Here is a 13,748-nt window from a genome sequence, read left to right as displayed (position 1 = left end):
GTGACGGGAGGGGTTACGCCCATTTCACACACAGGGGAAGGGTGAAGGGCAAGGCTTGAACCTGGTACTTCTCATTCTGGATTGCCTGATCCTGGACTGGAAAACCTGCTGACTGCTTTCTCACACTGTTTTTTGTTTGTTTGTTTTTTTTTTTTTTAAAGGCAAGACATTACATATCCCAGGCTGGTCTCAAGCTTGTGGCATGGCTGAAGAGGACCTTGACTTTCGGATCTGCAAACCTCTACTTCTTAAGTGCTAGGATTATAGGTAGGCATCCCCACACCTAATTCATGTGGTGCTGGGGAGGAACCAGGGCCTCATGCATTCTAGGCAAGCACATAGGTAAGCATATTACCAACTGAACTGCATCCCTGGTCCTGCCTTGTTTATTTATTTATTTATTTATTTATTTTTATTTTTTATTTTTTATAGGATCTCACTCTGTAGCCCAGCCTGCTTTTGAATCTGGGATGTTTTCTCTGCCCCAGTCTCCCATGTGAAGAAGGCAGCCCCGAGACCTCCTTTCACATTTAACATTTTTACAACTGGAGGAGAGAGTGATGGAGGAGTCTCCAGGACATGATGGCCAGAAGCCTCACATCTAGAATAGCAGCCTGCAAAGGAGGTTAGTATTTGTCCTGAGAATTGTGGGTGGCATGTGGGTGGCATGTCATGAAGCAGAAGGAAGGGGTTGTGGGCTCAGGAGAGAGATGCTGTAGTGTGTTTCCAGTATACACTGGCCCACTGCCCCCAAGAAGGCAGCATCTTATGTCTCTCCTCATGGCAAGCCAAGGACCTCTGGGCAGAGAGCAGGGAGCACAGACAAGAGGGCTGAAGTGAGCGGCTGCATACCCCAGCTCACTAGATCCAGGCTCAGTTAACCATGCCCTTCTTCACACTCGGAATCAGGGTTTGGGATGGTCTTGGGCTGAGGAAGAGGTGTTCTCTTCCTCAGTTTTCCTAAGTACTTCATCCTTCCCCAAGACAGTGCCTGCTCCATCCAGGACAAGCAAGCAAGCCAGGCGCCTAAGCTTCTCAGGAAGGCATAGCTTTCTTCTTGGCACTTGAACTAAAGAGAGGGGGTGGGGGTGGGGAAGGGAATGTCTGCTTAGCCTAGGACAGAGGTGAGAGAGGAAGGGAGACACGGTTGAAGTTCATATGCTCAGTTCAATACACTGGCCTTGGGGAGAAGAAAGATGCAGAGTCAACTTACTCATCTGAGGGTGACTTGTCCCCATACCTCAGAAAGAGTAAAATGTTAAAAAAAAAGCCTACCCACCTACTCTTCCCCCTCAAAATCTAGGTGTGTTAGGATCGAGGTAATATGGTATTTGCTTAGAAATGAAAATCGATTGCCTTTAACTTACGATAAGATAATTGTGTTCCTCTGAGTCATTGTCATGCATTGCTGTCCGTAAAGCTCACTCATTAAGTAGTAAGGGTATGTGCTTTATCTTAATTCATTTTTTATAGGGCTGTGAATTCCTGCATTTATCTACCTTGGTTTTCCTGTGTAGACACAGGGCTGCCTGGCCTCCCAGAGGCAAGATAACATATGATGTAGCCACCATTTCCCTGGAACTCAGCCTAGGGCTGAAGTGGGCCTAGTTCTGACTGCCTGATGGTGTATGGCCTGGAAATCCTCACCTTATGGCTTGTCTTCATTCCCAGCACACAGGAGAGCTACGTATTGTGTTTCCCTCTGCTCCATTGAGATATTGCTGGGTCACCATTGTGAACAGGTGCTGGGATCATCTAGAGCTATGGGATTGGCTTTAATCATCCTCCACACGGTCCTGGTCATCAGACAGGGCCACTCAGAGATGAACCTGTGTTGAATTGGTGTGTGATTTCTTGGGAAGGCCTGAGGAGGGTTCTGGGGAATGGAGCCAGTCTCATGAGGCTCTGAGGCATCACTGTGACGTGCCTGAGTTCAGGTCCTGATGGATGAAGGGATAGCTTCCTCCTCTTGAACTTGCAATATGCTATCTCTTTCAGTCTTCCTTTCTTCAACTGTAAAATGAGACAGATGATCATACTGACCTGAGAGGGTGCTGGGAAAAGATTCCATGAGAAAAATATGAGACATATAACATTTACCACAGGGCTGGACATGGTGGTGTGGGCCAAGAGTCCCAGCTACTCAAGAGGATTTTTTTTTGACCCCAGGATTTTATGGTCAATCTGGGCAACGTAGTGAGACCATGCTTTAAAAAGGAATTCCTCCAAACCACAAAGCAATAACAATATAGCACAGCAAATGAGAACATTGATTACTCTTGTTTTAAATAAGATGTGCACTAGACTTGTACTAGACACTAAGTGTACATTAGCCCTGATGAGCTCTGGTGAAATAGAGGCTATTTGTCATGTGGGAGATGGAGAAGTAAGGGAGATGAAGGAGGTGAGTGGGGGGCAAGTGTGTCTCCAAGTCAGCATCTCTGGAGTTGCCCTAGGAACAGCCAGTTCTCTTGGACCCAAGACCCACTATGCACCCTCATGTGCTACCAAACTGGGATTCTTTGGAAAATCTGTGAGATGGAGTTGCCTCAGAGACAGGGATCAGATGCTCTCTTCTTGGCCTCCGTGGGTACCAAACAAGCGTGTAATGCACACAGATACACACAGGGAAACACTCATACATATTAAAAAAGGATAAATAAATCTTTAAAAAGAGAAAAAAAATCTAAGAACCTGGAGGCAGACTTTGGCCACTCCAATCCAGGCTCTTCTGTCAACTAACGGCATCAACACGGCCACAGCCAGAACTGTGGGGGCTCTGCTATTCAAACGCGATGCTCCAGAAACAGCAGCAGAAGCCTGCTGCTGCCAGAGAGAAGTGACCAGAGGACTGTCCTATACTTCTAACACTGCTAGGAAAAAGAAAATCTACATAGAGATGAGCTTCAACCTCAAGCTTCTGACAGAGCAGTAACATCTGGATCCAGGCATTTGGGAGGCGGCATCAGGAGGAACAGGAGTTCAAGGTTATCTTTGGTTACAGTCAGTTTAAGGCTAGCCTGGGCTATAGAAGACTCTGCCTCAAAACACACTCGCGTGCACACACACACACCACGCCCTCTACACACACCCATCACATACCACACCACACACCACATACATACCACACACACACACACACACACACACACGATACAGAGAAAACCTCAAAATTACAACAACAAAATACACAGTAGTATCACCTTTTCTTTAACAGAGCTGTCTGACTCAGACCAGTTGGTAGATAAGTCTGGCGCCTGCTCAAAGGTAGTCGTTGTAGACTGGCCACAGCAGTGGTTGCTCTTGACACACTGGTCAAGAAAGGACTGACAAGGACTGGGCAAGTCGAGTTTGTTCAGGGAGACAGTTCACAAGCCATTACAGGTTGACTCTGTGGTTGATGCCATACAGCATTTAGAGCCATTCGTCTTTCTGATTCACACTATTGGTAGGAGAACTATACGGGCATATTTGTTACCTGCTTAGAGTGCATACCCAATGCTGGATGTGTAGACTTCATCTGCAAGTCAGGACAGGATGGAGATGGTGGAAAGGAAAGTCATATTTGGGTTTCTACATCTAGTACAGTTTAGGGCCCTGAATGAATGACTGCTACTGTCTCCCTGATGAGACTTAGGGAACCAGTGGGATGTGTTCAGGGGAACTCATGAAGAAGGGGACAGCAGTGCTTCAGCACTCCGTACCTTATTTCTGTGCCTTTAGCACATGCTCTTCCTACCCCATGCCCTTTGCATGCACTAGTCTTTGCTGGAATGGCTCCCATTCTGAGCATGCTCCTGCATTCTCAAGGGTTCTCTCTTGAAGCTCTGTATTTGCTTCAGAATCTCATCATGCTTGCACATGCTTATTTTAATTTTGCAGAGTGTCTTAGGAAAACATAACAGCTGTGAGGGCCAGGAGTTATCGGCCTTGCTCAGGACTGTGGATCTGCCACCTAGGATGAAGCTCAGGGCCGAGCCTTTTGCCATAGGTTGGGGAGGACCCTGAGTCTAGGTGAGGACTGCCCAAGCAGCTTCCTTAAACATACTGTCTGCACACTGTGCAGTTCATGTGTTTAAAGTATTAAGTGCTGGGCTTTTATCATAGTCACAGACACACACATTTTAGTCTCCCCAACAACTATTAGCAATCAACTCTGATTCCCTTTCCCCATACTCCTGGCAACCTTCATCTCCCATCTGTTTCTATGGAGATCCTTAGCCTGGAATGAACCATCTCCTACATCCCTCTATTGATGGGCATCTGGGCCATTTGTGTGTTTTCCACTTCTCTCCCTCCTTCCTTCTCCCTCCTTCCCTTTCCCTCCTTCCCTTCCATTCTCCCTCCTTCCCTCCTCCTCTCCCTCCTCCCCACTCTCCATTTTTCCTTTTCTTCTCCCTTTTCATTCCCCCCTCTTCCTTCCTCTCTCCTTTCTACTCTTTCTTTCATTTCTTTTCATACTGGGTACATCATTTTCAATCCCCCCCCCCCATGCTAAAGAAGTGCCATGCAGCCGAGCAGCATCCCTGACCCTTTAGCTTTTAGTTTTAATACAGGGTCTCACCAAGTTGTTCATGCTGGTGTTGAACTCACTCTGTAGCCCAGCTTGGCTTTGAACTTGTGGTCCTTCTGCCTCAACCTCCCAAGCAGCTAGAATTAGAATAGTTTCCACCTTGAAAAAAATGCGTTTATTTATTTATGGTGTGTATATATGTGTGTATGTGCATGTCATGGCTTGTGTATGAAGGTCAGAAGAAACCTTTGGGAGTCCATTCTTTTCTCCTTTGTTGAGGTAGAGTTTCTCTGGTTTTTGCATCGTACAGTGGACTCCAGGAGAGCTGAGCCACAAGCTTTTGGTTGATTCTCCTGTCTCCACTTCCTAACTCACTGTAGGAGGGCTGGGATTACAGATTGCACACTGCTGCATCCAGCAGTTTACGATGACTTCAAGGGATCGAATTCAGGCTATTAGACCTGTGTAGCAAACCTTTTTATGTGACACCTATCTTCTTGGTCTATTTCTCCCTTGTGATGGTTGTGAATAATGTCACAGGTACATTTCTGTTTGATTTTTTTTTTTTGTGGGGACACATTTTCATACGACTTGGGCATATATATCTTTCCATATATTTTAACTCTTGATAATTGGCTCCATGAAGCTTCCTTTGTGCTGGTGTGCTGGTGTGCTGGTGTGCTGGCTAGTTTTATGTTAACTTGACACAAACTGGAGTCATTGGAGAGGAGGGAGCCTCAACTGAGAAAATGTCTCTGTAAGACACGACTGGGGGTCCTGGGTTCTATAAGAGAGCAGGCTGAGCAAACCATGAGGAGCAAGCCAGAAAGCAGCACTCCTTCATGGCTTCTGCCTTAGCTCCTGCCTCCAGGTTATTGCCCTGTTTGTGGTCCTGTCGTGACTTCCTGTGCTGATGGAGTATGATATGCAGTGTAAGCCAAATAAACCCTTCCCTCCCAAATTGCTTTTGCTTATGGTATTTCATCGCAGCACTAAAAACTGCCAACTAAGACAAGGGGCTTCCCTGTAGGAGAAAATCTGCCTCCCTGCTCCTCTGCCTGCAAGGGGCTCAGACTTCACCCTCCAAGGACTCTAAGAAGAACATAGAGAGAAGCTAGTTGATGTCCTTCCAGCCAGGTGGCAAGGCGGGCATGCCATTCTCTCTGCTGGGACTCATCACTTTCAGTAGCACCTCACCTTTCATCTTTATGGAGGGGGAACAAAGATCAGCATGCCTTGTTCCCAGACAGAAACAGACACAGCACTGTAATGATTAACATCATAACTTTGTTATTGGCCTGCACAGGCCTCCTGTTGTCAGCCAGCAGCACACAGACAACCCTACTGCCTCAGACTCCCAAGTTGGAGGACACAAGAGCAAAGCCAGTGTGTACGTGCCCAGGTCCCCTGCACAGTCCCTTTTGCCACTAAGGTCTACCTGGAGTTGTCTGGCAACTTCTGGAAGAGCTCTTTCACCCAGAGCGCATGGGCACTTTTGACCTTTCCCCTTTGACCCATCCCAGGTCCTCTGCCAGGCACGCTTCCTATACCATCCTTGTTTTCTCAGCCAGGCAGCAAAGTTGCTACCACTTGCTCCATTTTAGAGACATGGATGGTGACCTCAAGCTGGACTCTGTCACCTCACCTGCAGGTGCGTGTGTGTGAATGGTCCTGCAATGGCTTTTGAGAGTCAGCTCTCTACTTCCATTGTGAGGGCCCGAGGGATCAAACTTAGGCCATCAGGGTTGGCAGCAAGCAACTGTACTCACCGAGCCATCTCACTGGTCTGTGACTTTGAACTTCTGATCCTTCTGCCTCTACCTCCCAAGAGCTGGGAATCCAGATGTGTGCCACTGTGTCTGAATTTACACAATCATGGTGACTGAACCCAGGGCCTCATGCATGCTAGACAGGCACTGTGCCAACTGAGCTACAGTCTGGCACATCAAACACTTCTTTATCTCATCCTTTGGAATGCTTCCCCCCACACCCCTTTTAAGTTTTCTATGTAGAATCCCCCACAATTTTTAGGTTTGGAGGCAGGATGTCAGTAGCTGAGACTGGTCTCAAACTTGATAGTTAGCCAAGAATAAATTTAAACTCAGGATCCTCCTGCCTCTACCTCAAAAGGGCTGTGGTTAGAGGGCATGCCACCATATCACACCAAGACCCCTACTCCTCAATCTACCTTATCCCCCTCCCTTGGCCTTGAGATTTGCTTTAGTTTCTCTAGAGCAGACATAGCACAACCCATCCTTTTATTCAAGAAATGATTCACTTGGCTGTTCATTGAGTCCTCTCCTCTAGGCTGATTTTAGATCTCCTCTGTACCTAGCATCCTGCTACAAAGTTGACTATGGTGTGGTTCAGGTCCCCAGAGATTAACATAGTCTAGTGAGGACCTGGTGAGAATTCCTTGGGTTCCCACCGTGTGGCAAGAGTAACAGATAAGGCATTGCTGGAGTGAGGAATTGAGTCATGAATCAGAAGAGTATTAGCCTCTCAATGCTAGGTGTTCTAGTCTCCTGCATCTAAGCAGACATGACTTATAGCCATACCTACCTTTTCTTGGCAACCACTCTGTAGGCCCGAGATAGACCTTGGACCCTAGAAGAGCTGATTCCTAGGTAAGCTAGAGACCACTGATTGGAACTGTGGCCTATAAAGATGAGCTTACCTAATTAGATTCTGTTTCTTGGAAGTTAGACTTGGGACCAGAGAAATGGACTTAGTGGGTACTTTGTTCCATGGCTCAGGTGCCAGGTGGAATTGAGGTAGGAACAAACAGTAGTCAGGTGTGGGTGAAACAATTACACAGCTAATTCTTTGTGTGTGTGTGTGTGTGTGTGTGAAGACTGGAAGAGACTCCCAGAGACAAGAAGAAAGGGGGAAGGGCTGAGAGGAGAGAGGGATAAAGTGGTTCTTGTAAGCTTTGTGGGTAAAGTACATAGGTTTCCCAGCCTCTAGTGTGGCCTCTACTTACCTCTTAGTGTGTCTGTGTGGGTCTAAGAGCAGCCCCATCTCTCTGTGGAGAAATGAGCTTGGTTGGGTTGGAGATGTAGGCCAGCCTAGCTTATACAAAGCACCGAGTGTTTGATTCCAGTGTCACATAAAATGGGGAATGGTGACTCGTGTCTGTAAGCTCAGCACTCAGGAGATGGAAGCAGGAGGATCAGGGGTTCAAGGTTATCCTCAGGTACATCTGGGTTATAGGAGATGCTGTCTCAAGAGTAGCAAAACAAACCAAACAAGCCACATAGTCAACAAAATGAACACGATTGTTAGTCCTTGAAATAGCTGGGTGGTGGTGGCACACACCTTTAATCCCATCATACAGGAGGCAAAGACAGGTGGAGCTCTGAGTTCAAGGACAGCCTGGTCTACAGAGCGAGTTCCAGGACAGCCAGGGCTGCGCAGAGAAATCCTGCCTCAAGAACCCAAATAAACTAAAACTTAGTCCTTGAAACACAGAGTCTTGACTACAGCAGTACTGTTCCAAAACTTCTCAGGCAGACAGAGCTTTCTCAGTTGCATAAGATGAGGAGGTTATTTAAGAACATTCTGGAAAGGGCCAGCATCAGCTCTGAGAAGGAGGAGACTTAGTCCTGGTGGATGTAGTTCCAGTAATGGGGCTGTCGGGCTTTAACGAGCCTCTGTGATGAGAGCTGGGAAAGCATTCGAGAAGTAAGTAAGGCTTCCCCGTGGGTCTGGGTGTGCAGGACCCAGGTGTTCCAAGATTATCTTCAGATACATCTGGGTTACTGGAGACACTGTCACAAAAAGAGCAAAACAAAACAAACAAGCCACATAACCAACAAAATAAACATGATGTCAGTAAGATGTGTGTGTGTGTGTGTGTGTGTGTGTGTGTGTGTGTGTGTGTGAGAGAGAGAGAGAGAGAGACTGTCATCTGTCTTTACAGGTAGCTCTTGGCAGAGGCACGTTATTTCAGCTGTGATCCCCCCTCCGCCCCATTTTTGGCCGCTGTGATGCTGGGAAATGCCTTTTTCTCATACTTTTAATGTGCATGCACTAGTACACATCTGTCTGGGGCCAGTGCTTTTTCTGTTACCAGTTGCTGAGAGGTTTCACGGTTCTCTTCATCTGTCATGGTTTCTCCTGAGTTGTCTCTTGTCAGTGGTGCTGAGCTTGGGCAAGTGACGCACTCTTTCTTTGGGTCTTATTCTCTTCATCTGGAAGATGGGAATTTTCTCAGCTGACTTCTAGGGTGGCACTTTCCAAGTTCCTGTGGGGAAGCACCAGGCCTTTAAAAATATAATCTCTATATATTTATGTATATATAAATTATATACATATATAAATATATATAAACTATATATAATTTAATAAATAAATATTAAATACATATATTGTGTGTATGAGTGTATGTGTGTGCATGTGTGTGTGTCTGTGCATTTGTGAGTGTGTTTGATTGTATGTGCATGTATGCATATTTGTGTGTGTGTGTGTAAGGCACAGGACAACCTCTTATGTTATCCGTACAAATGCTATCCTCTTCCTTTGAAGCAGGGTCTCTTACTGTTCTGAGGAGCACCAACTATGTTCAGGAGCTAGCCACGGAGCCCCAAGAATCCCTCTATCTCTGTTCCCAGGTTTGGTATTAAAAGGTATGCCTCACCACAGCCGCCATTTTTATGTGGGTTCTGCATATCAAACTCAAGTCCTCACTCCTGCAACAGCCCCCGCCCCCACCCCTCAAAAAACCTCAGCAGCCTTTTATAAAAAAAATTATTTGCTGAAAAATTTTCTTTTTTAACACAGGGTCTCATGTAGCATAGACTGGCCTTAAACTCACTATGTAGTCAAGGATGACCAAGAACTCTTGTCTTGGCTTGGTTTTATTTATGTAATGGTGAGGTTCAAACCCAGGCCTTCCTAAATGCCAGGCAAGCTCTCTTTCATTGAGCTATGTCCTAACCTTCTTTTACATTCTATGTTTGAGCTACACTCCCCCTAAGTTACCCAGGCTGCTTCTGATCTCACTGTGTGTCTCAGGCACTGAACTTGTGAGTCTCCTACCCCAGTCTTTCAAGTACAAAAGTTACAGGCCTGCAGCACCAGGCTCAGCTTATTGCTATTGTTTACATCATGTATATGAACACTGTATCCTTTCCCCCTCCAACGTAACATGTGTTTACGGAACTAGACCCAAATGTAAGGTGTAAGAAACATGGAAACACATTATTCATGTGTCCCCCATGAGCTGACTGACAGATTGACATAGCCCCAAATTTCAGTATGTAAGTGTCCCCATAGTTAAACACACAGAGAGTGCAGAGGTTTTAGTATGCCCATGGAATACAATTTTGGGGTACAGTTGGGACTTTGGTATGATAAGGGCAGAGCAGAGGACCTTAGTGCAGGCTGATGTGATAAAGGACCCATAAAGTCTGTCTCAAATAACAGACATTCATGGCTCACAGGTCTGGAGGCAGGAAGTCCCTGGTCAGAGGGGCCAGTGCAGAGAGGCCTCTTAGCCTTTCAGCACTTCACCAAGTCCTCACGAAGCTAAGGGAAGATGAGAGAGTGCCCTTGGATATCTTTTGTAGGTGTAGCATCCTATTTGTTTGGGGCACTATAGTAAAATACTACAAACTGGGAAGGTTATCAACAAGAGGGGTTGTTTCTCACAGTTATAGTGCCTGGGAAGTTTAAGAGCAATGGTCTGCTAGATGGAGAGTCTGCTGAGGGCTTGCTTTCTGATTACTTGATGATGCCATAATTCTGGGCCGTCATATAGTGGAAGAGGTGAGCGAGTTTTCTGGAGCTCATTCACAAGGCACTAATTGCCTGCCATAGCCCCACCCTACCTGCAGCATCATCTTCCAGGTTAGAATGTCAGTGTGTTCATTTGGAGTGGGTGGGGACTACAAGCATTCCTTGTATAATTGTCCAGGAATGGCGAGAGCAGTAAGATGGGAGGCCGGGAGAGGTTCCGAGTATTTCGCAGAGATCCTTGAGGAAACGCATAGAGCCTGAAAAGGGCCCTATAGGTCAAATGAAGGGCACAAGTTTCAGCTCCTCTAAAAACCTGTTCCCCTACTCAGTGCCTTGGTCATTGCCTTGGTGTGAGGGGATGGGACACAACAGATGGATGTGAGTGACACTGGGAGGACACTCTGCTGTCTGACACTTGCACTAGGTCCTGATAATTCTTCAGTACCTGATTCTCCTCTGACATAAGTGGCGGCCCTTTGGAAGCACAGATGGTACCTGACCTATCATTTATCCAGAGCCCCACGCACACAGTGACCTTCCGAAGGGAGAAGGACTTAGCTTCTTTGAATGACACCCCAGGAGCAGCCAGTAAGTGATTGTAAACCATTTTGCAACTTTTGATGTTGCATAGGAATAATAATTTTTTTTTTAAAGTCCCCTCTCTTAAAGGACCCAGTGATTCATTTCTTTCTTCCCTTCTTTGCCCATTAAAAAGCCTTTCCCCTGCACTCAGTTAAGAACAATAAAGGAGTAGTCAGCACCAACCAGATCAAGGGGTGGAAAAATACAAGGCTTCGTTGAAGCTTTTGTTCCCTTGGATCTCTCTGCTTAGCACTGATGACTGGGCTGCTGCCGCTAAGGTCTTGGGAGTCGCTCCCTTTGGCCTGGCAGCCTCCTAAGAGCTCTGTAAGGCCAAGGTCAGATTTTTTTTCCCCTCACATGGGGAAACGAAGGGTCAGCAGAGATTATAAGCATGGGATGGGTATGGAGCTTTGATGGGGGTGTTTGCCTAGCATGCATGAGGCCCTCAGTATGATCTCCAGCACCGCATAAACTGGGCGTGGCGTCACTACCTGTGATGGAAACACTCAGGAGATGGAGGCCGATAGATCAGAAGTTCACAGTTGTCTTCTGCTACAAGACGAGTTCAAGGTTAGCCTAGGCTATATTACATCCTGTTTTAAAACCCTCAAAGATGAGACTAAATATTTCTCCAAGGCTTTGTTGGCTGTGCTGGAGATACATCATCCCATCTTCCCTGTCTCTCCAGTTTCATTTTCATTCATTTTAATTCTGTGTAGGTATGTGTCTGAACGTGGGTCTGTATGCATGAGTGCAGGTACCTGAGAAAGCCAGAGGCATAGGGTCCTCTGAAGCAGACAGGAGCTGTAGATGTCTGTGAACTGCCTCATGCAGGTGCTGGGAACAGCTCTCAGTTCCTCCAGAGAAGCAGCGAGTGCTCTGAACCACAGTTCCATCTCTCCACCCCCTTGTTCACCTTTCTTTAGACAGGGGTGCTCATTAGTTTCTGTTGAAGTTGTTATTAATTTTATGTGCTAAATACTTGTGCCAGACCTGAGGCAGGCACTTCTTTTTCAGGAGGAGGTACTAAGACAGAATCTATCCTGTAGCCCAGGGGGGTCTTAAACTTTTGATTCTCCTATGTCAGCTTCCTGAGTGGGTTAAAGGCGCATAGCACCACACCCGGCTACTGAACAGGGAGCTTCTAATTTGAGGCTCCTATTTGACCTTCAAACTATTCAGAAGGCTTGGCATGATTCCTACAGCCTCAATAGTCTAGAATGTTCTATTCTGAGTCAGCATGTTGCCCAATTCCATGTCACCTACTTACTGTTAAATCAACTTGTAAGGAAATAAAAAGTGCTATATTAAAAAAAAAAAAAAAACTCAAGCCCGGATCTACCTGCTTTCCACATCACTTGTTTGATTTTGCACCTCCCTTCCTGTAGTTCTCCATGTGTACTCAGGTTTCCATTGTAGGCATGCTTTCATTTCTAAATATTGGTACAATCCATGCAATGCGTTGTTCATCTTTTATCAACTGACATTGTTTTCATACATTTTCCCAAAACTTGATAATTGTATTTTTCTCCAATTACAAATGCCCTAAGTAGAGACACCACTGTTCATTTGCTTATGGGTCTCTATTCTTACCCTGCAGTGTCTATTTCTAGTTATATTATTATAATTATTTTATTATCTAAGTTTTAATGGGAACATGCAAGTTATGCAGATTTGTGGAGTACCGCATGACTTTTCTCTCCCTCCTTTTCTCCCTCCCTCTCTCCTTCATCCCTCTCTCCATTCCTAGATCATTTAGCTCAGGTTGTCCTTGAACTTACTATGAGTCTGAGCATGACCTTGAGCTCTGGATCCTCTACCTCCCAAGTGATGGAATCATAGTCATGGACCACTATACCTGGCGGTTGTTTGCTTTTGAGACAGGATGTCTTTGTGTAGCTCAAGCTTAGTCTCAAACTTGTGATCCTTTTCCCTTAAACTCCTGAGTGCTGGGATTATAGGTGTGTACCCCACACCTGACTCTCTGTGATGTTACTGCATACACATGTACCATTGGGTAAACATGCCTATTTCTTCAAACTATTCTCAGTTCTTGGTAGGGAAAGCATTTCTTTAACACATTCTTGCCAAGTACCTGTATGTGCCAAGCTGTGTTCGGTGAAAGGAGATTGGCACGGGCCCTAGCTTCCTCAAGTGTACACTTCTCAGGGAGAGACCGAAATGACACAGATTGAAAAATAATCATGGGCGGGCTGGAGAGATGGCTCAGTGGTTAAGAGCACTGACTGCTCTTCCTGAGGTCCCAAGTTCAGTTCTCCCAATCCTCATGACAGCTCACAACTGCCTGCAACTCCAGTTTTAGAAGACCTCAAATCCAATGCTTTATGGCAAATTGATGTCACCCATATTCCCCACATATACATCGTGGGCTATGACCATGTCATACAAAGATGAAATGGGGAGGAAGGTGAATAGGGAACTCCTTGATCTATTTCCTGGAAGTCATTTGTACACAGGATCTTATGAGCTGAGAGATAGAAGGTGAGGATAATTCAGGCCTTTAGAGGGATCTAAATTAGCGAAGACACGTACATAAGGCATGGGTGTGTCACACCCCAAGCCAGCTAGAGATCTGTATGGACCATGTATGAAGACCGAGCATGCTAGAGCAAGCATTTGCTTCCCCCCTCTGGGTTCTGCTCAGAGATGCTCAGACTCTCCTCTCTACCCCTTCACCCCCAGTTTAGCTCCCTGATGGGTTTTTCTCTATTCTTGGTCCTCTTCTTGTCACCCAGCTGCCAGCACGTCTGAAGTCTTTGTCATAGAAACAGTGTCTTCAGTTTAGTGGAGAAAAGGGAGAAATAGGAGAGATTTAATCATTCACAAAGATGAAACCTCCAGGGACAGCTAGAAGAAGGATTTACACAGGAGCGGGAGGTCGTCTCAGCTCTGC

At 46.1% G+C, this 13,748-nt stretch overlaps 1 long non-coding RNA gene across 1 annotated transcript in view; it reads left to right on the top strand.

Moving 5' to 3' along the window:
- LOC147004314 (uncharacterized) overlaps nt 1–581 on the top strand; it is a 73,751-nt gene extending 73,170 nt beyond the window's left edge. Inside the window, exons 2-3 of the long non-coding RNA XR_015047379.1 lie at nt 162–267; nt 433–581. This is a non-coding gene — a long non-coding RNA (uncharacterized LOC147004314). The remainder of the gene's footprint in view (nt 1–161; nt 268–432) is intronic.
- Nucleotides 582–13,748: the final 13,167 nt, after the last annotated feature.

Source organism: Mus caroli, unplaced genomic scaffold (assembly GCF_978045245.1).
Source record: "Mus caroli unplaced genomic scaffold, Mus_caroli_1 scaffold_6, whole genome shotgun sequence".
In the NCBI taxonomy this organism is placed as follows: domain Eukaryota; kingdom Metazoa; phylum Chordata; class Mammalia; order Rodentia; family Muridae; genus Mus; species Mus caroli.
This window is presented reverse-complemented; position numbering and strand designations above follow the sequence as displayed.